General features: G+C 40.0%; 1 pseudogene; it reads left to right on the top strand.

Moving 5' to 3' along the window:
* The first annotated feature begins 4,574 nt into the window (after positions 1 to 4,574).
* Positions 4,575 to 26,641, top strand: LOC142530591 (uncharacterized; annotated as a pseudogene).
* The last annotated feature ends 421 nt before the right edge of the window (positions 26,642 to 27,062 follow it).

The following is a 27,062-nucleotide window of genomic DNA, read 5'->3' as shown; positions in this document are numbered from 1 at the left end:
ATGGGGGTTTGAATAAACACTCTCAACTTTTCGAATCTTTTTGAAAGTTGAGTTCAGTTTAGTGATAAACTGATACTTGGAATCCTGTCGGTCAATATCACTCAGTTAACAATAAAGTGCGGAATAAAACTGACTGATAGATAGAATAAAAACTAAAATAAGAACACAAGATTTTACGGATGTTCGAAGATTTCAAACACTCCTACGTCACCTCTTCTATCACAAGGATAGGATATTCACTAAAATACTTTGATCGATACAAATTTTTGTACAGACCCACTTCACTTTGGAGTTAACACTGCCAAGACTGAAAATCTTAGTTTACAAAATGCTTCACAGTATACAACTGAATTTAGCACAACTGATCTTTTACAAGATCGAGTTTTACAATGATAACGCTGTGCTTTAAAGCTCGAAAGAGTAGACTTGATTGCTACAAATATGTGCGATAAGCGTGCGCTTTTGATTTTCGAATGTAAGCAGTAATTTCAGTAGGGTAACAACAAGCTTAATGAAATAGTAGGTCAATTATTTTCAACTGCTTCCCCTCTGCTATTTATAGGCTTCCCTTCAACGGTAATATTAACTGAAATTTGAATCTTTTTATCCGTTGGTTTGCCATGTCAACATTCTTCTGACATTCGTACACTGTGGCTGTAATCCGGCGTTCCCACTATCTGTTGCAGTCTGCTTTTGTACTATTGTCAGTTGAACGTCCTTTTCGTTGATGTATACAGCTGAAGGATCAGCTGATAGGTAATAGCCGATAAGCTCATGGCTGAAAGTAGCAATTGATCAGTTTCCAACTGATCGGTCAGTTGTCTGCGTAGATTCAGTTGAGTTGGTTCAGTTGTCTTTGTTAACTTGCGCATTAATCTTCAGTTACGACAACTGTCAGTTTGAGTATATTTGTTCAGTTCCTTGATCAGTTTGTTCATCCGATTAAGCACTCTGTTTTTCAAACAATCGAAATTTAGTTTCCAACAATTTCTCCTTTTTTGGTGTTTGACAAAATTTGTAATATTAGAATTGATTAACTGAACTAAAAAATAATCGTTGAATTCTTTAGTAGATAAAATAGTTTTTGTTCTATGTACAGATTCGTACAAAGAATGAAATAAATAATCTTCAAGAAAAATCTGCCATAATCTTCAATCTTTAACTGAAGTCAGTTGATTACTTTTTCTATCTGCCATAATCTTCTTCCCCCTTTTTGTCAAACTCATCAACCTTCTTGGTTAAAGTACAAACTTCTAAGGCGATGGTTGACACAGCATTCATCACAGTCTCTTGCAGCAAATCTATCCTTTTTGCAACAGTCGTTTGCAAAAAATCAAAGCGTCTTCCGACTAAGGCTTGTGTTTGGAAGTGAGCTTTAGTCGACACTCTGTCTTTTCGAAGTTCTTCCATCTGGAAGTACAATGAATTCACATCCGTTTGAATTTGCTGAAGTTTTCCTGTATTAAATTCATTTGACGAGTTGAGCTTTAAGGTGTTCGCAAGTTTGGTAGACTGGATGTTAGAAATGGCATTCATCATACTGACTAGATTGTGCTAGACATTTTGGATTTCATCCAACAGGGCTTCAGTATTTGATATACCGGGAGACATGGCTCCAGAGGATTCCGGTATTTCTTCCATGTTTACTTGTTGAAATAAGACCATAGTTCTGTCAGTTATGTCCGTTTTAAGTGTTACCATTTCTGAAACATCTTCATGTGATATTTCTTGTTGAAGTAGTGGAGGAGGAGAATAATTCCGATCAACAAAGGTGCTTGATGGCTCTTCAGTTTGTTGATCAGCTGAAACAATTGATGGTTGTTCAATTTGTGGCGCAGCTGATTCACAAACTAGTGCTTCAGTTGGTTGAACGAATGAAGCTTCAACTAGCTCTCCAACTGGCACTTCTTCAATTTCAACTGAGTGCAGTTAAGCTTCCTCGGTTTCTACAAGAACTGCCTATTCAGTCATGGCAACTAAATGAACTGGCTCTTCAGTTTCTTCAAAATTAGCCTGATCGGCTGGTTCTTCAAAACTTTCTTCAAATGCTTTTGTTGTATCTAGCTGTGTATCAGTGGTTACTGATTTGATAACCTCATCAAGGTTTGCCAGTGATAACTCAGCATCAGAATAAAGCATAAGTTTTGCAGTTGAGGATGGAGGAGCAGAAGAAGATGTTTGTGCATCAGTTGTAGAAGGAGCAGTTTTTTGCTTAGAAGTTTCAGCAACTGTATCCTTGGTTGGCATTTGTGGAGATGTTTCATCAGTTGTTTCTTCTGACAAGGAAAGATCTGAGGAACCTTCTTGAAGAGTCAGTTCCTGATCCATTTCCCAAAATTTAATCTCTGTCTGTAGCTCGTTAAGATCAATTTCCAGTTGAGTATAGACATCTTTATCATTGAATGCGGTCGGACTGGTAGGATCATAGTTCATCCGCAACTAAGCAACCATTTGTGACAACTTCTTCTCTCGTACTATATCAAAGAAATAATTTTTTCTCTGTAAGGCGAGTGCATTGGAAGAAGCTTTGACCACTTTTAGAACTATCTTTTCTAGTTTAACAAATTTCTTCAGAACTGATTTCTTCTGAAGTTGCTTAGCAAAAACTTCAGTTCTGAATCTGACCCATTCGTCGTAAGCTTTTAGTTTAGACGAGGAAAAATCATTGAACTCTTTCCAGATAAGATCAATGTGGGTTTGAACTTTATTGGTTGGTCGGGGCTCTTCTTGCATCTTCCCCTTCCCTTTGGGATCAGTTAGGATATGAGGAATAGTCAGCCCGGAGGAAGTTGCATCGATTCTTTCTGTAAACACCACTCTTTTGGGTCTGACAATTGGTAGAGCGGTGAAGCCAGTAATGGTTATTAAAAGGAGCCTTGACTCCAGTTGATTTCTACTTATCACCAGATTCGGTGATCTTCTTCTTCTTTGATAGAGCAGCAGAGTGAGGTAACTGAACCTCAGTTGGTACAGCTTGCAGAGGAGTAGCCTGAATAGGCTGTTCAGCTCCTGATTGAATCAACCTTTCAGTTGGGATTGTCCCAACTACAATAGCAGGTTTTGTCTTTAGAGTCCTGGGTTTCTTTGTGAGTTTTGGTGAAGGAGTCTTCTCAGAATCAGACTCGTTGACAATCAGTTTTCTCTGGATTGTATTCTTCCTGATTGTCTTCATGGTTTTCTGGGTTGATTTGGGAGCCTCTTGCGTCCCAATTTCCTTCTTTACTTTCAAAAATTTCTCAGGAGACATGTCCAGTTTGGTCTTTGGTGGCTGGACAATTTTGGCATTGAAGATCTTGATCTTTCAGAATCATCCTTCACCAACCCTTTGATTTTCAGCAAATAACTAAGCTGCACTGCATAGCCTTTTGATTGTTTTGACGACTGAAACATATTTCTCAGAATGTTGAATATGATGTTCTTCCAGTTCAGTCGTCTGTCAGCCATGATGAATAGCTTGAAATTTTTCTTGAGTAAGAGCAGCAAAGGATCCTGCCTTTGCTAACAGTCCCTTGGCTACAATATCAGCCAGTAACTGAACTTCTGGCTTGAGCTCCTTCTTTGGATCGGAAACTTTGATTTTTCGTCCATCAGCAGAGAGTAGGGTTTGCATTTCGTCAACGCCCAATGCTTTTACTTCCAAGATGTGTGCTAGCCCTTCAGTAGGCAGCTGAAATAGATTGCCGAAATAGTTATTATCAATGATCAGTAGCTGACCATTGACAGTAGTAGAGATGTCGCCGGTGGTAGTGATATAGCCATTTGAGTAAAGATCTTGGATCTCCTTGGGATAGATCTCTTGGGAAGATAATCCCAAAAATGATTTTAGACCAGCTGCTTCCAGTTTGTTGAATATGTTCTTCACGGTTTCATCTGGAACAGTCATGATTGAAGTAAAGTTGATGGCCATAGCATTCAGGATATGAGTAAGTACTTGATTTGGCATTGATAAGCTGATTTTGGAGAATGAATACTTAGAGTTTTGAATTTGCTCTGTAATTCGAAGTAAGAGTAAAAGAAAACTGAAATGGAGCGAGTATGGTACATATGTACGTGACTGTTTGAATTATTTGGACACGTGTCAGTCAAGAAAATTTTGAACAAAACGTGTGTTCGTGTGCTGAAACGTGTGTGAAAATTTAAATGGTTTACGTAAGGCCACGTTTCAAAATACTATTCATTGAAAGACAGTAATTAATGCGTAAAAAATCAGTCACATCAGTTAATATGGAATCATTACTGATTAATCAGTTAACGTACTGGAGAAGATCAGTTGGCGCAATAGCTGAGTGATCTGTTGTAGGCTAAGTCACATCAAATGAAGATCATTTGACTATTTTCTTCTCAATTAACAGATTAAATCAGATATTCCCCCTTAATAAATGCTTATTTTATATTCTGGAAATTTAAACGACGGTTAAAATGACATGTAATTAAGGAAAGAAATCTTATGCTCAGAAGATGAATCGTCCAGTGTGATGATCGCGTCTCTTCAGTTGCCTTGAGCCTTGGCTATAAATAGGAATAAAACGGTTAATCACAACTCATTAGCAAGTAGATATCAGTCTCAAATTGCAATGGCAGGAACGAGTGGTTCAAGGAGTCCATATATGGCTGAAACATTTATGTTGTCAGATGTGGAATCAAGGAAGCCAGTAATGGAAAATGAAGTTTTTGAGAAGATTTTGCATTTCTGGCTGAAGCTTCAAGACTATCAATCCTTCCAGCAAGGAGGATTAGTTGTTATCCCCAAACGGGTAGCAACGATGAGAAAGTATCGGCGGCGCCTTGGCGTTGCTGATGAGGTGGACATCTTCACTGATGAAGGTGTCTACCTTCTGATGCTTATCAAGGAATGGAGGACTCTGAAAAAGATTACTATTTCAGAGGGCTTCCTAAAGACTTCTGCTGGGAGATTAACCACTTGGTTATCCTTGTGGAGTTGTGCGGTGAAAAAGGAAATTATTAATGTACGCACCTCTTTTTATAAATGAACAGTTTATCGTTGTATTTTTACATTTTAGCAAGAAAACTGAAGTCACACGTATAACACTGACTGATAATAACTAATTTAAATGTTATTCAACTAACAGCTGACTAACTAAGCAGTTATAACTGATAAAAATGACAGCAGAAAAATGCGACTTAGAAAGTTGCTTCACTTGCAGACCGAGAAAGAATACAAGTCTCCAGTTGCTTGACTTGCAGACCGAGAAAGAATGTCAGTTCACCCATCATACTCATCTCAAATTTGTCCTGCATTAACTTAGAAAACTTCTTACATAATTTGGGGTTAGTTGACCCAAATATAATATCATTAACATAAATTTGTACCAGTAAAATATGATCATTTTTGGAAAATTTGAATAAGATCTTATCAACTGATCCAACAGTAAAATCTTGATCAGTTAGAAATTTTGATAGTGTCTCATACCAAGCTCTTGGAGCTTGTTTAAGACCATATAAAGCTTTGTTCAAATGATAGACATGATCAGGAAAAGAGTGATTGATAAAACCTGAAGGTTGTTCAACATAAATTTTTTCCTATAACTGACCATTCAGGAAGGCACTCTTTATGTCCATCTGGTAAACTTTAAAGTTCTTGAATGATGCATAGGCAAGGAACATTCCGATTGCTTCCAGTCTTGCAACTGGTGCATACGTTTCATCGTAATCAATTGCTTTCTCTTGCCTATATCTTTGTGCTACCAATCTTGCTTTGTTGCGAGCAACTGTACCATCTTCATTTAATTTTTTTCTGAATACTCATTTTGTACCTATAATAGTCTTACAAACTGGTCTTGGAACTAAATTCCAGATATTTTTATGGGTAAACTTATTTAGCTCCTCTTGCATTGCATTTATCCAGTTAGGATCAGCAAGAGCTTCATTAGTTTTCTTCAGTTTCAGTTGTGAAACAAAAGCAGAATGAATAAATAAATTAAGCATTTGATTTCTAATTCTTACTGGATCAGATGGGTTACCAATTACCAATTCTGGAGGATGTGATTTCTTCCATCTGAGCTCAGTATTTGTTGCGTCCATATCAGCAACTGCTTCAGTTGGTAACTGAATGTTTTCAGTTTCGGTTTCAGTTGGAGCTGTATTAGTTGGTAACTGAATATTATCAATAGGCTCCACCAACTGATTATCAGGAACAGCTTCCTGTTCAACTGATTTATCAAATACTTCTGGTTCAGGTGTTTGAAGGATGTTTTGATTGATATAATCCTCTTCTTCATTATCATCCTCCAAATTGATATCTGTAAATCGATCAACTAGCTCAACTGGATCAGTTGGCTTATTAGTTAGCATAGATTCATCGAACACAACATGAATCGACTCTTCAACATTTAAAGTGTTCTTGTTGAATACTCTATAAGCTTTACTAACTGATGAATGTCTAATAAATATTCCCTCTGCAGATTTGATATCAAAAGCTTTTAACTGATTTTTGCCATTATCAAGAATAAAACATCTGCAGCCGAATATTTTGAAGTATGAAACCTTACTTTTTTGTCCATACCAGATCTCATATGGTGTTTTCACATGATTCTTGTTAATCATTGATCTGTTCTAAGTGTCACATGCAATATTTACTGCTTATGCCCAAAACTTTTGAGAAATACCAGAATCAGCAAGCATTGTTCTAGCAGCTTCTTTAAGGGTCCGATTTCTTCTCTCAGCTACACCATTTTGCTGAGGGGTTCTAGCTGCTGAGAGCTCATGCTTGATCCCATTATTCTCTAAAAACGTTGAAAGATTTTGATTGATGAATTCAGTCCCTCTATCAGACCTTATTCGATCAATCCCAACTGATTTTTCATTTAATAATCTTTTAGAGAGTTTAATAAGTTGTGCCGCAGTTTGGTCTTTGGATTTGAGAAATATGACCCAAGTAAATCTTGAAAAATCATCCACAACTACTAAAGTGTATTTCATTCCCCCTAAACTTCTGACTGGTATTGGACCAAAAAAATCCATATGTAACAGTTCTAAGTACCGGGAGGATGATTTACAACCCTTGTTTTTTAATGAATATCTTACTTGCTTACCAAACTGACATGCTGAACAAATTTTGTCTTTTGAAAAATCTATTTTGGACAAACCAGTTACAAGATCATGATTACTCAGATAAGCAATAGATTTAAAGTTTAGATAGTTCAACCTCTTATGCCACAACCAGTTTTTAGAAGATTTGGAAGCAATGAAACAAATTGGTGTATAAAGTTGATCATTCCAACTGACTTTGTAAGTGTTTCCACAACGATTACCAGTTAGGATGACCTCATCAGTTGAGTTCTTGACTGAACAAGAATGTTTGTCAAATTGAACTGAGAATCCATTGTCGCATAACTGACTAATGCTAATCAAGTTATACTTCAGATTCTCAACTAGTAAAATATCTTTGACAGTAAAGTTACCATGGATAAGCTTACCCTTACCCACAGTTTTACCTTTGGAGTTGTCTCCAAAACTGATGTTTGGTCATGTGTATTTGACCAGTTGGGATAGTAGACTTGCATCCCCTGTCATATGCCTTGAGCATCCAGTGTCTAGATACCAGGTGGATTCCTTGTTTGTACCTGTTACCTGCAATCTCACACAGTATATGATATTGGTACCCATATTTATTTTGGTCCTGAACTGATTAGTCCTTTAGGAACCCAGACTTGGATTAGTCTAACTGAATTTCCAGTTGCTGTGTTCCAAAAGGTCTTTCTCGATTTTTGGGCAATAAGTGTATGGTGTGAAGAAGAAACAATATGATTTGTACCCTTTTTCAAATGACAGTTCTTTTGATACCGTTTCTGAACTGGCTTACAGTGTTAGTAATTGTAATAGTCCTTCCTTGAGTACTGATTTTTATAACTGGATCATTTAGGTGACCAATTTCTTGAATCAGTTGAACTCTCAGAGTTATATCCAATTTCATACCATTTGGCTTTGTTCTTACTTTCAGTCGATTGAACATCTGGTTTACTTGGTTCTGAGAATTCATTTATCATAGTTGATTTTACAAAGGTAATGTACTTTCCTTTGTTTTCATTCAACTTTGGTTGTGTATCACTCGCAGAATTTTCAATATAATTGTTGAAACCTAAACCAGTTTTATCATCAACTGATTTTTGTGCATTTTGTATTTCAGTTAGTGTAACTAAAGACTTGTTCGAAACTTGAATTAGTTCAGTGTGTTTTGAAATTTCAGTTTTAACTGATATATCAACGGTTGGTTCTCAACCATTTCAGCTTTTTGCTTTGCAATCTCCTTTTTTAGACTCAACACTTCAACTGATTCATCAGTTTCAATTTTGTTGTCATTGGGATCATTTTGCTGTTATAATTTTTTCAAATGATTGAGCAAGTTTGTGATACTCATTTACCATGTCGTATAATGTGGTAATGAGTTCCTCACGAGTGAAATCAGTAGAGCTAAAGTCAAATACATATTCACTTGCTAACTTTAGTTCATCATCATCTGTCTTTAAGCATTTGACTTCTTTATCATCACTTGAACTGCTTGGGCTTTCAGGTTCTGACTCCTCACTATCAATTTCCGCCCACTTAGATTTGCTCTCCTCAGCTAGAAGCATATCATGTTTCTTTTTGAATGACTTCTTGTCATCCTTAGTTCTTCTTTTATGCTCATAGGGCTTCTTCCCTCTTCGACTGTCCTTCTTTTGTTTGGAACAGTCAGCAATGTAGTGACCAGTTTTGCCACAGTTGTAGCAAGTATAAGGTTCTTCTTTGGAGTAGTTTTTCTGATATTGTTTCTGAAAGTTTCCTTGATTTCTTCTCATAAATTTACCAAACTTTCTGACAAACAATGACATTGCGTCATTGCTTAGCTAATCAGCAGACTTGTCAACTGAACCAGTTGGTTCCAGTCTGACAGCAGTTAAAGCAGTTGTGGTCTCTGGTCTGGAAGGTTCCGCTTCTCTGGTTTGTAGTTCAAACTCGTAGGCCTTCAGATCAGCAAACAAGTCATGAAGTTCGACCTTGTTCAGGTCCTTTGACTCCCTCATTGCTATGGTCTTGACAGTGCTACCTCTTTATTGGAATACATTTTTCCAAGTTAATTTAGCTCATTTATGATGCTACTGACTCTTTCATCATATTCATGCATTGTTTCTCCAGACTTCATCTTGACATTGTCAAATTTCTGAACCGCGACTGATGGCTTGTTCTCCTTAGTTTGCTCGTTTCCTTCACAAAGCTGGATCAGTTTCTCCCATATTTCTTTGGTAGTTTTGCACATTTTGATTTTGCTGAAAGTGACTTTATCCAGCGTTTTATATAAGATATCATTCGCCACATTGTCTAGATTGGATTTATTCTTATCTTCAGCTGTCCACTCTTCTTTGGGCTTCTCTATACGTTGTGGTGCCCCATCAGACATGGCTACAGCTGTGTTGGCTTTCAAAATCTTCATGGGTCCATCAGTAATAATGTACCACATATCATCGTCCTGTGCAGCTAGATAAGCCTGCATTTTGTCGTCAAAATCTTCTCTTGAAAACATTGGGATTTTATTAAAAGAAGACATGGTTATCAATTTTGTGAATAAGAATATTCTGGGACAAGATTCAACTGATCTGATACCACTTGATAGGATCGGATATTTAGTTAAAAGAGTGTTTAGAAAGGGGGGTTTGAATAAACACTCTCAAATTTTCGAATCTTTTTGAAAGTTGAGTTCAATTTAGTGATAAACTAATACTTGGAATCATGTCGGTCAATATCACTCAGTTAACAATAAAGTGTGGAATAAAACTGACCGATAGATGGAATAAAAATTGAAATAAGAACAAAAGATTTTACGGATGTTCGGAGATTTCAAACACTCCTATGTCACCCCTTCTATCACAAGGATATGATATTCACTAAAAGATTTTGATCGATACAAAAGTTTGTACAGACCTACTTCAGTTTGGACTTAACACTGCCAAGACGGAAACTCTTAGTCTACAAAATGCTTCACAATATAAAACTGAATTTAGCACAATTGATCTTTTACAAGATCGAGTTTTACAATAATAACGATGTTCTTTAAAGCTCGGAGGAGTAGCCTTGATTGCTACGAATATGTGCGATAAGCGTGAGCTTTTGATTTTCGAATGTAAGCAGTAATTTCAGCAGGGTAACAACAAGCTTAATGAAATATTAGGTCAATTATTTTCAACTGTTTCCCCTCTGCTATTTATAGGCTTCCCTTCAACGGTAATGAAATTTGAATCTTTTTATCCGTTGGTTTGCCATGTCAACATTCTTCTGACATTCGTACATTGTAGTTGTAATGCGGCGTTCCCACTATCTGTTGCAGTCTGCTTTTGTACTATTGTCGGTTGAACGTCCTTTTCGTTGATGTATACAGCTGAAGGATCAGCTGATAGGTAATAGCCGATAAGCTCAAGGCTGAAAGTAGCAATTGATCAGTTTCTAATTGATCAGTCAGTTGTCTGCGTAGATTCAGTTGAGTTGGTTCATTTGCCTTCGTTAACTTGCGCATTAATATTCAGTTACGGCAACGATAAGTTTGAGTATATTTGTTCAGTTCCTTGATTAGTTTGTTCATCCAATTAAGCACTCTGTTTGTCGAACTGCCGAAATTTAGTTTCCAACAGGACTGTCTAAGTGGTTCTCACTTATCGATTGGAATAGTATGCGGTTATGATTGTACATCATTAGTTCTTTGACTCGGACAAGTTAGGGTCAATATATACTAGCATGCACTTTGATCCGTTTACCGACTTCATTGAGGGTCATCAGGCGAGGTTCAGTATAGTTTCGAAATATGTAAGAGCAAATGCATTGTAGTCGGGGATTTATCGTTTGTCTACGGGTGAAGATTTCTTATATGATCTGATGAATTAATAGTGCAAGGAGTCTTTGGTCATAGCAAGAAATGTGTTTAGGGAAAAAGGTGTTTTCCTAGTTGTACATACCATGCCACTATTAATACTCAAAGATAAATCAAATCGTTATCGAATTTATATGTAACTCTCGTTATATCAATGGATGCAGATTCGATCTGGATATATGTGTTAAAGGGACCATACTGTATGCAAATATAACTTAAGATTCTTGCAGGCACTATCAACGATATTTAGGAGATCATGGGTCGATGTTACTATACGTTCTTACCATGATCCGATGAGTGCAATCAGAAATGAGTTCTGACATTATTTATCAAGGAGTTAATGAAAAGAATGAGACTAATTGGGGTAAACCTGAATAAGAATAAATGTTATTTTGAATCAAATGGAGATGAACCCACAACTAGTTAGATCCATGAACCATTGAGAGTCACACAAGTATCGGATTCTATATTCCTATTGAGAAAGTCAAAGCTCAAGAAGTTGAATTTGACGAACTATAATTTGATGGAGATCAAATGTAGAACCCGTAACTTAGACTACGTATAAGCCATGCATAATTCTAGTATTTAAATTTAAAATGATTTTATTGCATGAGTATTTAAATTTAATTATTTTATTATTTTATGCAGTAGTTTAAATTTTTATCATTTCAGTTAATTCAGTGAGGCCGGACTGAAGTTGGAGTTTTGAGATAGAATTTATTTAGCTAGCAAGTAAGTTGATTTAAGTTAAAAAGGAGGTTTGAGGATTTATTTTAATTACTTGAGGTGAGTAGGAAATAAATTCATTTAAGTTCCATAATTAAGGGGTTAGTTCACTAAATTATTTAAAAGATAGGTAAGGCTTTTAAGGGTTATAAATTTAGTAAATAATCAACAATTTTCCCTTCATTTTTAAACCAAAATTCGGCCACCCCTTAGTAGATTAAGTAAGGACATGCCAACTCACCTTTGACCCATTCTTTATCATTTTTATCATGATAACCTTTTTAATTATTAATCAACCTTAATTAATTTATTAATAAGCAATATCCTAGTCTAGTTAACATGAAGAATCGGCCACATGCACCTCTAATTTTCCTCCGACCAATATTTGATAGCAACAAGAATTCAAATTTCAAAAGGTGGAGACTTGGTCTTTCATGTATCCCACCTATATTGCACCCATCTCCCTCACTCCCCTAACCACAATTTCTCCCCCCTCTCCACCGAATTCAGAGCCTTATCAGAGTAGAAAAAAAAATGCTGTTGTGCTGTCAAAGGGAATGGATCTGATCATGGCTGCCCTAGGGGCCTATAGCCATGGTTAGATCACTTCCCTAACATGTCTAAGACGTGAATAAGTCGTCCTTTTGGTGGCTTGTTCCATGGTGAATCGGTTTTTACAAAAAACGCAAGAACAGCCCCAGCACCCCTTTCGGCCCCTCATTTTTGACAGCATGTGTGTTTCGAATTTGGTGGAATGGTGTGGATCTTGGTTGGCCTATGGCCTTTAGCCACGGTTCATACCATACCCCTAGATGTCTAGATCGTGTCATGGTCAATCAAATGGCCACTAGAACGGCACAAGACAGCAAACGAAGCACAACACCACACACGCATGCAAGGTGTTCTCGGGTGAACTTTTCTGATGTTTGCTGGAATGTTGCGAATTGTGGCTGGCCTAGGGCCCTTAGACATGGTTCAAATCATTCTTTGGGATATTGGTAAGAGTCTCTGGTTGGTGGTTCAAGCCCCAATGGCCGGTAGTCTCGAAAACGACACAACAAAAGCACATGTACAGCTGCTGTATTTCTGGACAGCAACTTGCGGTGACGGTTCAGTGGCTCCTTTGAGTTCTTGGTTGGCTTTTAGCCCATGGCCTTGGACTGGACAGTGCCTCATCGAATTAGGAAGGTCATGTCTTTGGCCGTTTGTGATTCGGATCATTTTTGAGGTCGTACGAGAATTTACGGTGCGATGTGCCAAATTGACTCTCGAAAGAGCGTTTCATGTTTTGGCCTCCATTCACCTAGATTTTGACCCTCACCATTTTAGGAGCATAATCTCATCATTTTAAGCGTATTTTAATCATGACTATATGATGTTTCAGTGTTGGTTCGGTTGGTTCGGAGTCATGATTAAATACGAAGTCATTAGGCGCACTTGTCTCAGTTTTTGGATGTTATTGCATAGTTTGGTCCCATAAATCTATTGCATATTTTTCATGGCATATGTAGGTTGCAGCGAGCCTGGGAGCGATCCAATCCATTCAGTAAAATTATTACAGGATATTTAATTGTGTTAATTAATTATATTACGTGCAAAAATACTTATTTTGAGATTTATGCGATATTGCTTGTGGTCACTTTACTATCATGCTTAAGTCCAGTCGCCAGTTACCGGCCCGGTCGCCAGTTACCGGTCAGTTCAGTTGTTTCACCCAGTATACTGTGGCAGTAGTCTGATCAGACGTACATTATTAAGTCCGGTCGCCAGTTACCGGCCCGGTCGCCAGTTACCGGTCAGCTCAGTTCAGGGACCACTTGCGTAGACCATAATCTCACCAGAAAATTATTACATGCTATTTCAGTACAGGGCTCCAAGGAGCAAACATTTTCACCATGATTTTCAGTTCAGTTATACACGTACTATAATTAATCATGACACGATATTTTCACGATATGCCTCATGACATGATATTTCCACTTGCATGCAAGCTTACTATTTATTTACTTGTTATTTACGGCATATGCATGTTGAGTCTTTAGACTCACTAGACTTGATTGTTGCAGGTATTGATGTTGATGTCGGGATCGAGGGCGGGGACCAGTGAGCCAGCTCGAGTCGGCAGTAGTAGGACCCGAGGACCTCAGTTCAGCATTTATTATTTTATTGCTCAACAATCGTTGGATGAACTTTTTATTGTTATTTCGAAAAATGTTAATTTCTTCCGCTGCCATTTTAAACATCAAACTTTATGTATCAGTTCATTTATGATTGAGGCAATTTTAATTATATGAAAAGAAAAATTTTAAATTTCCCGCAAATTTTCAAGCACGGATTTTTAGGCATCTACAGCTGGTATCAGAGCAGTGGTTCTGTATAGGGTTGTACTACTACTGACCTCGAGAAGCTCATGAAGTCACGTCTTCGGTCTGTAAGTTTTACATTTGCGCATTTTATTCAAGCATGAATTATTTGACAGCATGTTTTCATGAAATGTTTTACGTCCAGATTTATTTTATTTTTCAGTATTTCAATTTAAATAAATCAGGGAATTAAGCATGTTACTTACGTATGGGTTGTGTATGGAACAGTATGCCCCCTAGACGCATTCTCGAGCGCACTAGAAATGACAAGCCTCGCCGAGAGGACAGGGACGAGCAGAGACAGGAGAGAGATTTACCACCTCCACCCCCACCGGACATGAATGCCCAGATGCTGGCTGGGATGACTCAGTTCTTCGCACAGTTTGCGGGGAACCATGCTGTGGCGACCAGGCAGACAGGGCCCGAGGCGGTATATGAGAGATTCATGAAGATGCGTCTAAAGGAGTTTTCAGGGACGTCGGACCCCATGATTGCCGAGGGCTGGATCAAGTCCCTCGAGGTTATCTTCGATTTCATGGAGCTTGGGGATGCAGATCGAGTTTGTTGTGCCTCTTATCTGTTCGGAGGAGATGCCCGCTTATGGTGGGAAGGAGCTTCAGTAGCCCTTAACTTGGCTACGCTGTCTTGGGTGCGCTTCACGGAGGTATTCTACTCCAAATATTTTACAGAGGAGGTGCGCACCAGGTTGACCACTGAGTTCATGAGCCTGAGACAGGGAGATTCGACTGTTACGGAGTTCATCCGTAAGTTTGAGAGGGGTTGTCATTTTGTACCCCTGATCGCGAATGATGCTAGAGCCAAGTTGATGCATTTCTTGGTGGGTCTACGGTCGATCATGCGCCGTGATGTTAGGGTGTCTGACCCTACTTCTTATGAGGTCGCTGTCTCCAAAGCCTTATCCGCAGAGCAGGATCAGCGGGACATCGAGAGAGACCGTCAGGGCAAGCGCCCAATCCAGGTACCACACCGCCCTCCTCCTCAGCAGCATCAGCATCAGCACAAGAGGCCTTTTCACGGGCCTCCCAGAAACAGAGGAGGACCTCAGCAGCAGCAACAGCAGTAGTAGGGACGTGCCGTCCCGAGGACCTTTGAGCATCCGGCTTGCCCTAAATGCTCACGCCGCCATCCCGGAGCATGCATGTATGGCTCAGGGAAATGTTACAAGTGTGGCAGCACAAACCATGTACTGCAGCAGTGCCCCCGGAAGAATCTGCCTACCCAAGGCAGGGTTTTTGCTCTCCATGCTGCGGAGACAAACCCCGATACCATGTTGATGACAGGTACCTTACAGCTTTAAGTTTACATTTGCATTCCAATGTTTTGGGAATCGGGATTAAGATTTTGAACTTAGATTTGCGATAAGATTGCATCCTCTACTTAGTATTTATTTTCGGGATTTAGTTAGAAGAACTGTAACCTTTGCATGTCTATAAGCTTAACTCTTGTGATTATTGGGTTCCGCTTAGTGTTCCGAACTTTCAGGGAGAATTTTTATAGCTGGCTCAGCTACCAAGGCCTTGATAGATTCAGGGGCTACCCACTCATTTATTTCGGAGGTCTTTGCCAATTTTCTCAAAGTCAAGACCATCGGGCTAGATAGGAGATGGCAGCCACCAATGTGATACGAGACATAGATCTTGAGCTCCACGACAATCTTGTCTATGCGGATCTTATCGTGCTGCCGATGTCAGAGTTTGACATCATCCTAGGGATGGACTGGCTATTGCGGAACAGAATTTTGATCGACTTCCAGCGAAGATCTGTTTTAGTCCGACCGCCTGGAATGACGCAGTTCTTATTTGAGCCAGACAGGTACTTTCCCTTACCGCGCATTATTCCATATGTTCAGGCTAGGAAGCTCATGCATAGAGGGTGTCGGGCGTTTCTAGCGACTTTTATATATGTCCCCGAGGCACCCAGTTAGTCAGCTTCAGATGTTCTGATTGTTAGAGACTTCTTAGACGTTTTTCCGGAGGATGTCTCTGGTATGCCACCTGAGAGAGAGGTGGAGTTTTCTATCGATCTTATGCCAAGTACGGTTCCGATCTCCAAAGCACCGTACCGACTTGCACCGACAGAGATGGCAGAGCTTAAGAAGCAGATTCAGGAACTTCTTGACAAGGAGTTCATTCGCCCTAGTTTCTCACCTTGGGGCGCGCCAGTCTTGTTTGTTAAGAAGAAAGATGGCTTTATGAGGCTTTGTATTAACTATCGGGAGTTGAACAGGGTTACAGTGAAGAATAAATACCCACTTCCGAGGATTGAGGATCTGTTTGACCAGTTGCAGGGAGCTTCGATTTTCTCCAAGATAGATCTGCATTCCGGTTATCACCAGTTGAGGGTGAGAGATGCTGATGTTTCGAAGACAGCTTTCAGGACTCGTTATGGCCACTACGAGTTCCTTGTGATGCCGTTCGGTTTGACGAATGCGCCAGCGATCTTCATGGATCTCATGAATCGCGTGTTTCAGCCGTACCTCGACCAGTTTGTGATAGTGTTCATAGACGACATTCTCGTCTACTCCAAGAATCGGGAGGATCACAGCAGGCATCTGACCACAGTGTTGCAGACATTGCAGAAGCACAAATTATTTGCAAAGTTCAGTAAATGCGAATTCTGGTTAGAGAAGGTGGCGTTCTTAGGCCACATTGTTTCCAACAGTGGCATTGAGGTAGACCCAGCGAAAGTTGCAGCAGTCAGAGATTGGGTTGTGCCGCAGAATGCATCAGAGATCCGCAGTTTTCTTGGCTTAGCAGGATATTATCGGAAGTTCATTAAGGGATTTTCCTCTATTGTCGTTCCACTCACAGCACTGACAAAGAAGAATGTGAAATTTGTTTGGAGCGAGGAGTGTCAGAAGAGCTTCGATACATTGAAGCAAGCTCTTATCTCAGCACCAGTTTTGGCTGTGCCGTTAGGGTCCGGTGAGTTTGTTCTGTATAGCGATGCTTCGAAGCTCGGTCTTGGCGCCGTATTGATGCAGCATGGGAGGGTGATAGCTTATGCTTCTAGACAGTTGAAAATCCATGAGAAGAACTACCTACCCATGATCTAGAGTTGGCCGCAGTAGTTTTTGCCTTGAAGATTTGGAGGCACTATCTGTATGGAGAGAAATGCCAGATCTTTACCGACCACAAGAGCCTCAAGTATTTCTTTACGCAGAAGGAGCTGAATATGCGTCAGAGGCGTTGGTTGGAGCTTGTGAAGGACTATGATTGTGACATTAGCTACCACCCGGGTAAAGCTAATGTAGTTGCGGATGCACTGAGCAGGAAGGTTGCAGCGATGGCCCATTTGACAGTTTCGAGACCTCTTCAGTTTGAGATGTAGAGGTTTGATCTGGAGACTGATCCTCGAGGTAGAGTTCCCCGTCTATCTACCTTGACCATTCAGTCTTCCCTTATGGACCGTATTCGCAGTGGGCAGTCATCAGATGAGCAGTTAGCAAAGTGGAAGCAGAGAGATGAGGCCAAGGGCAGTGTCTTGTATTCAGTCAGCGATGGTATTGTGAGATACCGAGACAGGATATGGGTTCCTAGCAGTGATTCCATTCGAGCAGATATTCTGTCGGAAGCCCACATATCACCGTACTCCATTCACCCTGGGAGTACAAAGATCTACAGCTATTGTATTGGTGGCCTGGTATGAAGAAGGACATCAGACGATTTGTATCCAAGTGTCTGACCTGTCAGTTAGTGAAGGCCGAGCATCAGAGACCAGCAGGTTTGTTCAAGCCTCTTCCTATTCCCGAGTGGAAGTGGGAGAATGTTACCATGGACTTTGTGACAGGATTGCCGAAGTCAGTCAGAGGATCAAATGCTATTTGGGTGATTGTAGATCGTCTTACCAAATCAGCGCACTTCTTGCCTATTAAGACGACATTCACCATGATTCAGTATGCAGAGCTGTATATCTGAGAGATAGTCCGACTCCATGGCATTCCAGTTTCTATCGTATCTGACAGAGATCCCAGATTCACTTCCTCGTTTTGGAAGAGTTTGCATTCGACTATGGGTACGAAGTTGCTGTTTAGCACAGTTTTCCATCCGCAGACAGATGGGCATCAGAGCAAGTCATTCAGATTTTGGAGGATTTTCTCCGTGCTTGCGTCATTGATTTCTCTGGGAGTTGGGAGTTGAACTTACCATTGGTTGAGTTCACCTATAACAACAGCTTCCAGTCTTCTATTGGTATGGCTCCGTATGAAGCACTATATGGCCGTAAGTGTAGATCTCCTGTTCATTTGGATGAAGTAGGAGAGAGAGCAGAGCTGGGTCCAGAGATTATTCAGCAGACTGTCGACGTAGTAGCCCGGATCCGTGATAGAATGAGGACTGCTCAGAGTCGACAAAAGAGCTATGCAGATCAGAGGAGGAGAGATTTAGAGTTTGCTGTCGGCGACCATGTCTTTGTGAAGGTGGCACCTATGAAGGGTGTCATGCGATTTGGGAAGAAAGAGAAGCTCAGTCCGAGATTCATTGGACCATTTGAGATCCTCGACAGAGTTGGGATGCTAGCTTATCGTGTGGCTCTTCCGCCGAATCTGGCCGGAGTACACAATGTCTTTCAGGTCTCTATGCTGAGGAAGTACATGGCGAATCCTTCGCATGTCTTGAACTTCGAGCCGTTGCAGCTTACTCCGAACCTATCTTATGAGGAGAGATCAGTGCAGATCCTAGACAGGCAGGAGAAGCAGCTTCGGAACAAGCTGGTTAGGCGAGTCAAAGTCAAATGGCTCAACCACTCAGAGGAGGAAGCTACGTAAGAGTCTGAGCCAGAGATGAGGAGTCGGTACCTCGAGTTATTCGGTGAGTCTTAATTTCGAGGACGAAATTTCTTTTAAGGGGGGAAGGATTGTAGAACCCGTAACTTAGACTACGTATAAGCCATGCATAATTCTAGTATTTAAATTTAAAATGATTTTATTGCATGAGTATTTAAATTTAATTATTTTATTATTTTATGCAGTCGTTTAAATTTTTATCATTTCAGTTAATTCAGTGAGGCCGGACTAGAGTTGGAGTTTTGAGATAGAATTTATTTTAGCTAGCAAGTAAGTTGATTTAAGTTAAAAAGGAGGTTTGAGGATTTATTTTAATTACTTGAGGTGAGTAGGAAATAAATTCATTTAAGTTCCATAATTAAGGGGTTAGTTCACTAAATTATTTAAAAAATAGGTAAGGCTTTTAAGGGTTATAAATTTAGTAAATAATCAACAATTTTCCCTTCATTTTTAAACCAAAATTCGGCCACCCCTTAGTAGATTAAGCAAGGACATGCCAACTCACCTTTGACCCATTCTTTGTCATTTTTTGCATGATAACCTTTTTAATTATTAATCAACCTTAATTAATTTATTAATAAGCAATATCCTAGTCTAGTTAACATGAAGAATCGGCCACATGCACCTCTAATTTTCCTCCAACCAATATTTGATAGCAACAAGAATTCAAATTTCAAAAGGTGGAGACTTGGTCTTGCATGTATCCCACCTATATTGCACCCATCTCCCTCACTCCCCTAACCACAATTTCTCCCCCCTCTCCACCGAATTCAGATCCTTATCAGGGTAAAAAAAAATGATGTTGTGCTGTCAAAGGGAATGGATCTGATCATGGCTGCCCTAGGGGCCTATAGCCATGGTTAGATCACTTCCCTAGCATGTCTAAGACGTGACTAAGTCGCCTTTTTGGTGGCTTGGTCCATGGTGAATCGGTTTTTACAAAAAACGCAAGAACAGCCCCAGCACCCCCTTCGGCCCCTCATTTTTGACAGCATGTGTGTTTCGAATTTGGTGGAATGGTGTGAATCTTGGTTGGCCTATGGCCCTTAGCCACGGTTCATACCATACCTCTAGATGTCTAGATCGTGCCATGGTCAATCAAATGGCCACTGGAACGACACAAGACAGCAAACAAAGCACAACACCACACACGCATGCAAGGTGTTCTCGGGTGAACTTTTCTGATGTTTACTGGAATGTTGCGAATTGTGGCTGGCCTAGGGCCCTTAGCCATGGTTCAAATCATTCTTTGGGATGTTGGTAAGAGTCTCTGGTCAGTGGTTCAAGCCCCAATGGCCGGTAGTCTCGAAAACGACACAAGAAAAGCACATGTACAGCTGATGTATTTCTGGACAGCAACTTGCGGTGACGGTTCAGTGGCTCGTTTGAGTTCTTGGTTGGCTTTTAGCCCATGGCCTTGGACTGGACAGTGCCTCATTGAAAGGGAACATCCCTGCCACAGTAGGACGCTTGCCTCTACTCCGGGCACTTTCGTTGAGTGGGAACCTTTTGACAGGCCAAATTCCTGCCACATTTGGAAATTTGAAGCGCCTTCTACAGTTGAATTTAGCCAAGAATTTATTGACAGGCTCAATCCCATTATCTCTCAGTTTGCTTCAAGGCCTGGAATCTCTTGATTTCAGCTACAACTCGTTGTCTGGTTCCATTCCCGATTTTCTTGGGAAGCTTCAAATTTGACATATCTTGTGCTTACCGGTAACCGGTTCTCGGGGCAGATACCAATTACTTTGTGCAACCTAAACAAACTCTCCGAGCTTTCAATCGATCAGAATCTGCTGAGTGGAAGAATTCCGGCACAAATTGGGAAGTTGAAGTCGGTTTCTGTATTGAGATTGAGCTCTAACAAACTCACAGGTCAAATCCCAGAATCTACATCACTTTTAGGAAACTTGTGGAATCTTAATCTGTCAAGGAATTTGTTCACCGATCCTTTGCCGAATGCTGCACTTTCAGAAGGTCTACCTTCTTTATTGTCAATCGACCTTTCTTATAGTGGTCTTGATTTCGGAACAATTCCTGATTGGATCAGAAGTAGAGAACTTTCTGAAATCCATTTAGCAGGCTGCAAGCTTCAAGGGGCGTTACCAAACTTCACAAGGACCGAGTCTTTGACCACCTTAGACCTATCTGACAACTATTTTACTAGCGGGATTACAAATTTCTGTCGACAAGAATATTAAATGAGGGGTCATCAATGTTGGCATATTTGAATTGAATTGGCAAAAGAAACGTGGGCTGTTTGATTGTTTGAATAATTTAGAAGACGGAAGCACGTATAAAACGCGTCTTCACACGGTCAAGGGGCTCTATAAATAGAGCTCCCCTTTCATTCTGAAAGCATCCCTTCTTCGAGTTTTCTCTCATCTTATAAGCATCTGAGTGCTTAGTTCTATAATATTTGTGAGGTGTTTTGTTCTCCTGTATTAAGAGAGTGTGTGTTCTCTTTGGAAATACAGTGAGTGAGTTGTACACCACAAAATATTATAGTGAAATTCTTTTCATCTTGCCCGTGATTTTTACCCTAATAATTTTTAGGGGTTTTCCACGTAAATCTCGGTGTCCAGTTTATTCTTTATTTTCGGGTTTTATTATCTCAAATTCCGCACGTGGGATCAACAAGTGGTATCAGAGCCTTGGTTTAAAATTTCTTAAAATTCTGAGTATGCTCTGCGGTTGCAGCCTAGACTGATCTTCCACATCAGAAAATATTTTTTGAGATTTTTTATTTAAGGCGGGATTATTTCGTTCAGTCTACTAAATTGTTGTAAACATAATGGCGGGCAGGTACGAGATAGCAAAATTCAACGGAAGCAATTTTATGTTGTGGAAAATAAAGATACAAGCAGTTTTAAGAAAGAAGAATTGCTTGGCGGCTATTGGAGATAGACCGGTGGAGATTACAGATGATGGAAAGTGGAATGAGATGAATGATAATGTTGTTGGCTATAGCTAACGAAGTTTTGTCAAGTATCTCTGAGATAAAAACAGCCAAAGTTATCTGGGATACTCTGACAAAGATGTACAAGGTCAAGTCGCTACACAACATTATTTTCCTAAAGAGAAGGCTTTATACTCTTCGGATGGCGGAATCCTCATCGATGACCGACCATATCAATACACTAAATACTCTATTTGCCCAACTCACTTCCATGAGGCATAAAATAGGGGAAAATGAACGTGCGGAGCTTCTACTTCAAAGTCTACCAGATTCATATGATCAACTTATCATCAACATTACCAACAATATTCTTATGGGCTTTCTAAGATTCGACGATGTCTTAACTGCGGTTCTCGGAGAAGAAAGCCGGCGCATGAATAAGGAAGACAGGTTGGCAACTTCGAAGCAGGCAGAGGCTTTACCGATGATAAGATGAAGATTTATGGACCGTGACTCCAGTGGGAGCCAAAGACGAGGTAGATCAAAGTCAAGAAATAAGAAGAAAAATATTTACTGCTTTAAATGTGGCGGTAAAGGGCACTTCAAGAAAGAGTGTACGAGTATCGAGAAGAGTTCTCAAGGAAATGTGGCCAGTACTTCAGGCGGTGGTGAAATATTATTCAGCGAAGCAGCAACTGTTGCCGAAGGCAGGCACAAATTTTGTGACACATGGATTATGTATTCAAGAGCGACGTGGCACATGACGTCTCGGAGAGAATGGTTTGATCATTATGAACCAGTCTCAGGAGGATCTGTATTCATGGAAAATGATCATGCCTTGGAAATCGCTGGAGTCAGTACTGTCAAAATTAAAATGTTTGACGGCACCATTCGCACCATACAGGAGGTACGACATGTGAAAGGACTGGCGAAAAATCTTTTGTCCTTGGGGCAATTGGATGATATCGGGTGCAAAACTCGTATCGAGAACGGGATCATGAAAGTTGTGAAGGGAGCGCTTGTGGTTATGAAGGCGGAAAAGGTTGCTGCAAATCTGTATGTACTTTTGGGGAAAACACACAAAGAGGCAGAACTAGCTGTTGCATCAGTTGGTTCAGGAGAAGAATTAACAGTGTTATGGCATAGAAAGCTCGGGCATATGTCAGAACGGGGGTTGAAAATTCTCTCAGAACGGAAGCTGCTGCCGGGAATTACAAAAGTGTCACTACCATTTTGTGAGCACTGTATTAACAGTAAACAACACAGATTAAAGTTTGGCACTTCTACTGCCAGGAGCAAAAGCATATTGGAGTTGATTCATTCGGATGTTTGGCAAGCACCGGTTGTATCCCTAGGAGGAGCGAGATACTTTGTCTCGTTCATTGATGATTTTTCTAGGAGATGTTGGGTGTATCCAATCAAGAAGAAATCAGAATTTTTCCAGATCTTCAAAGATTTCAAAGCGCGGGTTGAACTTGATTCAGAAAAAAAAATCAAGTGTTTGAGAACTGACAATGGAGGAGAATATACAAGTGAAGAATTTGATGCATATTGTCAACATGAGGGCATCAAAAGACAGTTTACGACGGCTTACACACCTCAAAAAAATGGAGTGGCGGAGCGGATGAACAGAACCTTGTTGGACAGAACAAGAGCTATGTTGAGGACTGCAGGTCTAGAAAAGTCATTTTGGGTGGAAGCAGTCAAAAGCGCTTGTTATATTATCAATCGTTCTCCTTCAGTGGCGATTGATCTGAAGACTCCGATGGAGATGTGGACTGGGAAGCCGACAGATTATTCTCATATGCATACATTTTAAGTCATGTGTACGTTCTGTACAATGAGCAAGAAAGATCAAACTTGGATTCGAAATCCAGAAAATGTATCTTCTTGGGTTATGCTAATGGAGCAAAGGGGTTTCGCTTGTGGGATCCTACTGTTCACAAGCTTGTTATCAGCAGGGATGTTATCTTCGAGGAAGATAAAGTAAAGGGAGACAAAGGCACACCGAATTCAGAAACTACTATTTTTCAGGTGGAAAATAAGACGGACGAAGGTCAAGTTTCTTGTGAAGCAATACCAAAGCACGAAGAACAAGAGCATGTTGAGTCTGAGGTTTCCAATGTGAGGCAGTCAACTCGAGACAGAAGACCACCAAGTTGGCTTTCAGATTATGTCACTGAAAGCAATATTGCATATTGTCTATTATCAGAAGATGGTGAGCCATCGGATGATAGCAATGCAAGAAGAGTTGGAGGCATTAGACAGGAATAAAACTTGGGTCTTGTTACACTACCACAAGGAAGGAAATCCATTGGTAACAGATGGGTCTATAAGATCAAGCGTGATGGCAATAACCAAGTAGAGTGGTATCATGCTAGATTGATGGTAAAAGGGTATGCTCAGAAAGAATGCATTGACTTCAATGAGATATTTTCTCCTGTAGTTCGGCTCACAACAGTCAGAGTAGTGTTGGCATTGTGTGCGGTGTTTGACCTACATCTAGAACAGCTAGATGTGAAAACGGCATTTCTTCATGGAGATCTTGAAGAAGAAATCTATATGCTCCATCCAGAAGGTTTTGTGGAAAAAGGCAAAGAGAACTTGGTTTGCAGGTTGAAAAAATCTCTGTACGGTCTCAAACAGGTGCCGAGATGTTGGTACAAGAGATTTGATTCCTATATCATGAGCCTTGGATACAACAGATTGAGTGCAGACCCTTATACATATTTCAAGAGGTCTGGTGATGATTATATTATTTTGCTGTTGTATGCGGACGACATGTTGGTAGCAGGCCCCAACAAAGATCAGGTCCAAGGATTGAAGGCACAGTTGGCTAGGGAATTTGATATGAAAGACTTGGGACCAGCAAACAAGATTCTAGGGATGCAAGTTCATCGAGACAGAAGTAACAGAATGATTTGGCTTTCCTAGAAAAATTATTTGAAGAAAGTCTTGCAACGCTTCAACATGCAAGATAGTAAGCCAATTTTGACCCCTCTTCCTGTTAAATTCAAGTTATCCTCCGAGATGTGTCCTAGTAGTGAAGCAGAGAGGATAGAGATGTCTCGAGTACCATATGCATCAGCAGTGGGAATTTTGATGTTCGCCATGATCTGTACAAGACCAGACATTGCTCAAGCAGTGGGAGCAGTTAGTCGGTGTATGGCGAATCCTGGACGAGAGCATTGGAGCACTGTTAAGAGGATCCTTCGATACATTAAGGGTACCTCGAATGCTGCATTATATTATGGAGGATCGTATTTTACACTCAGGGGCTATGTCGATTCAGATTATGCAGGTGATCCTGATAAGAGAAAATTTACTACTTTGTTATGTGTTTACGTTTGCAGGGGGACCAGTAAGCTGGGTTTCAAAACTGCAGACAGTTGTGGCGTTATCTACAACAGAGGCATAATACATGGCAGCTACTCAAGCTTGCAAGGAGGCAATATGGATTAAAAGGTTATTGGAGGAGATTAGACACAAACAAGAGAATGTTCCTTTGTTTTGTGACAGTCAGAGTGCCTTGCACATTGCAAGGAATCCAGCCTTTCATTCCAGGACGAAACACATTGGAGTACAATTTCATTTTGTGCGAGAAGTAGTAGAAGAAGGAAGTGTGGATATGCAAAAGATTCATACAAAGGATAACATAGCTGATTTTCTGACCAAGCCAGTGAACACTGAAAAGTTTGAGTGGTGTAGATTCTCAAGTGGTCTAGCAGAAACGTAAGCAGCAGGAAAAGGCAAGATTGAAAATATGTGTGGAGATATGTTTGATTATCAATCTAATCTCCAAGTGGGAGAAATGTCGACAAGAATATTAAATGAGGGGTCATCAATGTTGGCATATTTGAATTGAATTGGCAAAAGAAACGTGGGCTGTTAGATTGTTTGAATAATTCAGAAAACGGAAGCGCGTATAAAACGCGTCTTCACACGGTTAAGGGGCTCTATAAATATAGCTCCCTCATTCATTCTGAAATCATCCCTTCTTCAAGTTTTCTCTCATCTTATAAGCATCTGAGTGCTTAGTTCTATAATATTTGTGAGATATTTTGTTCTCCTGTATTAAGAGAGTGTGTGTTCTCTTTGGAAACTCAGTGAGTGAGTTGTACACCACAAAATATTATAGTGAAATTCTTTTCATCTTGCTCGTGGTTTTTACCCTAATAATTTTTAGGGGTTTTCCACGTAAATCTCGGTGTCCAGTTTATTCTTTATTTTCGGGTTTTATTATCTCAAATTCCGCACGTGGGACCAAAAATTTCTTGACGAAGATGACTAGTTTGCAGGCACTAAAGATTTCAAACAACTTACTTAAAGCTGATCTTTCTTCAATCACATTGCTACACCAGATTTATGTTCTTGATCTCCATTCGAACCAACTATTTGGTTCTCTATCAGGGATTTTGAACAACAAAACGGGTGAATTCATGGAATATGTAGATGTATCAGGCAACCAAATTTTCGGAAGCATTCCTGAAATCAGTGGGGGTTGAACATAAAAGTGCTGAATGTAGCAAATAACAAGATTGCAGGTCATATTCCTAGTGCAATTTCAAACCTCGATAAGATCATAAGGTTTGACATCTCAAGAAATCAAATAACAGGCACAATCCCAACAAGCCTAGGCCTATTGCTGAAATTGCGATGGCTAGACTTGTCCATCAACAAGCTCACTGGAAAAATACCAAATAGCTTGTTGGGAATTGAAGCATTGAGACATGCAAATTTTCGATCTAATGGATTGTGCGGAGTAATTCCTCAAGGAAAACCATTTAACATTTTTCCAGCAGCTGCATATGCTCATAACTTGTGTTTGTGTGGGTAACCTTTGTTATCTTGTAAGGGGGTGAAATCGAGAAAATGAGCCAGTAACATGCTGACCCTGTATTTGTGTAACAAAATAGGCTATTGCATTGATGGAATTGTTAGAGTAGGTGTTCAACTAACCAACTTGTGGCTTAAGCTTTATTGACTCTGATTAAAAACAATATTTATTTTAATAATATTTTACGATTTTATCCAATTCTGACATTTACTTTATCTGTATACACATGCAAGCAACATAAATAAAGTTCTTGAATATAATAGATATCATGAGGTCTTTCTCTTAACGTAAGACCATGAAACTCATTAGGAAATATACCATATATTATAAACAGGTTCCTAGTCGAATCAGCAGCCTAAAATAAAGATAAAGATCGCTTGAGCTTGACGTCATGTTTCATTGACAAGGGCAGGAAGTTGTCCATTCATACATATGAGTGACCACATGATGATGCACTGAAGAAGCCTCCCTCGGACTGTCCAAGTAGTTCTCACTTATCGAGTGGAATAGTCTGCGGTTATGGTTGTATGCTATTAGTCCTTTGACCCGGGACAATGTAGGGCCCATACGTATTA

The sequence above is a fragment of the Primulina tabacum genome, chromosome 17 (assembly GCF_025594145.1).
Source record: "Primulina tabacum isolate GXHZ01 chromosome 17, ASM2559414v2, whole genome shotgun sequence".
In the NCBI taxonomy this organism is placed as follows: Eukaryota; Viridiplantae; Streptophyta; class Magnoliopsida; order Lamiales; family Gesneriaceae; genus Primulina; species Primulina tabacum.
This window is presented reverse-complemented; position numbering and strand designations above follow the sequence as displayed.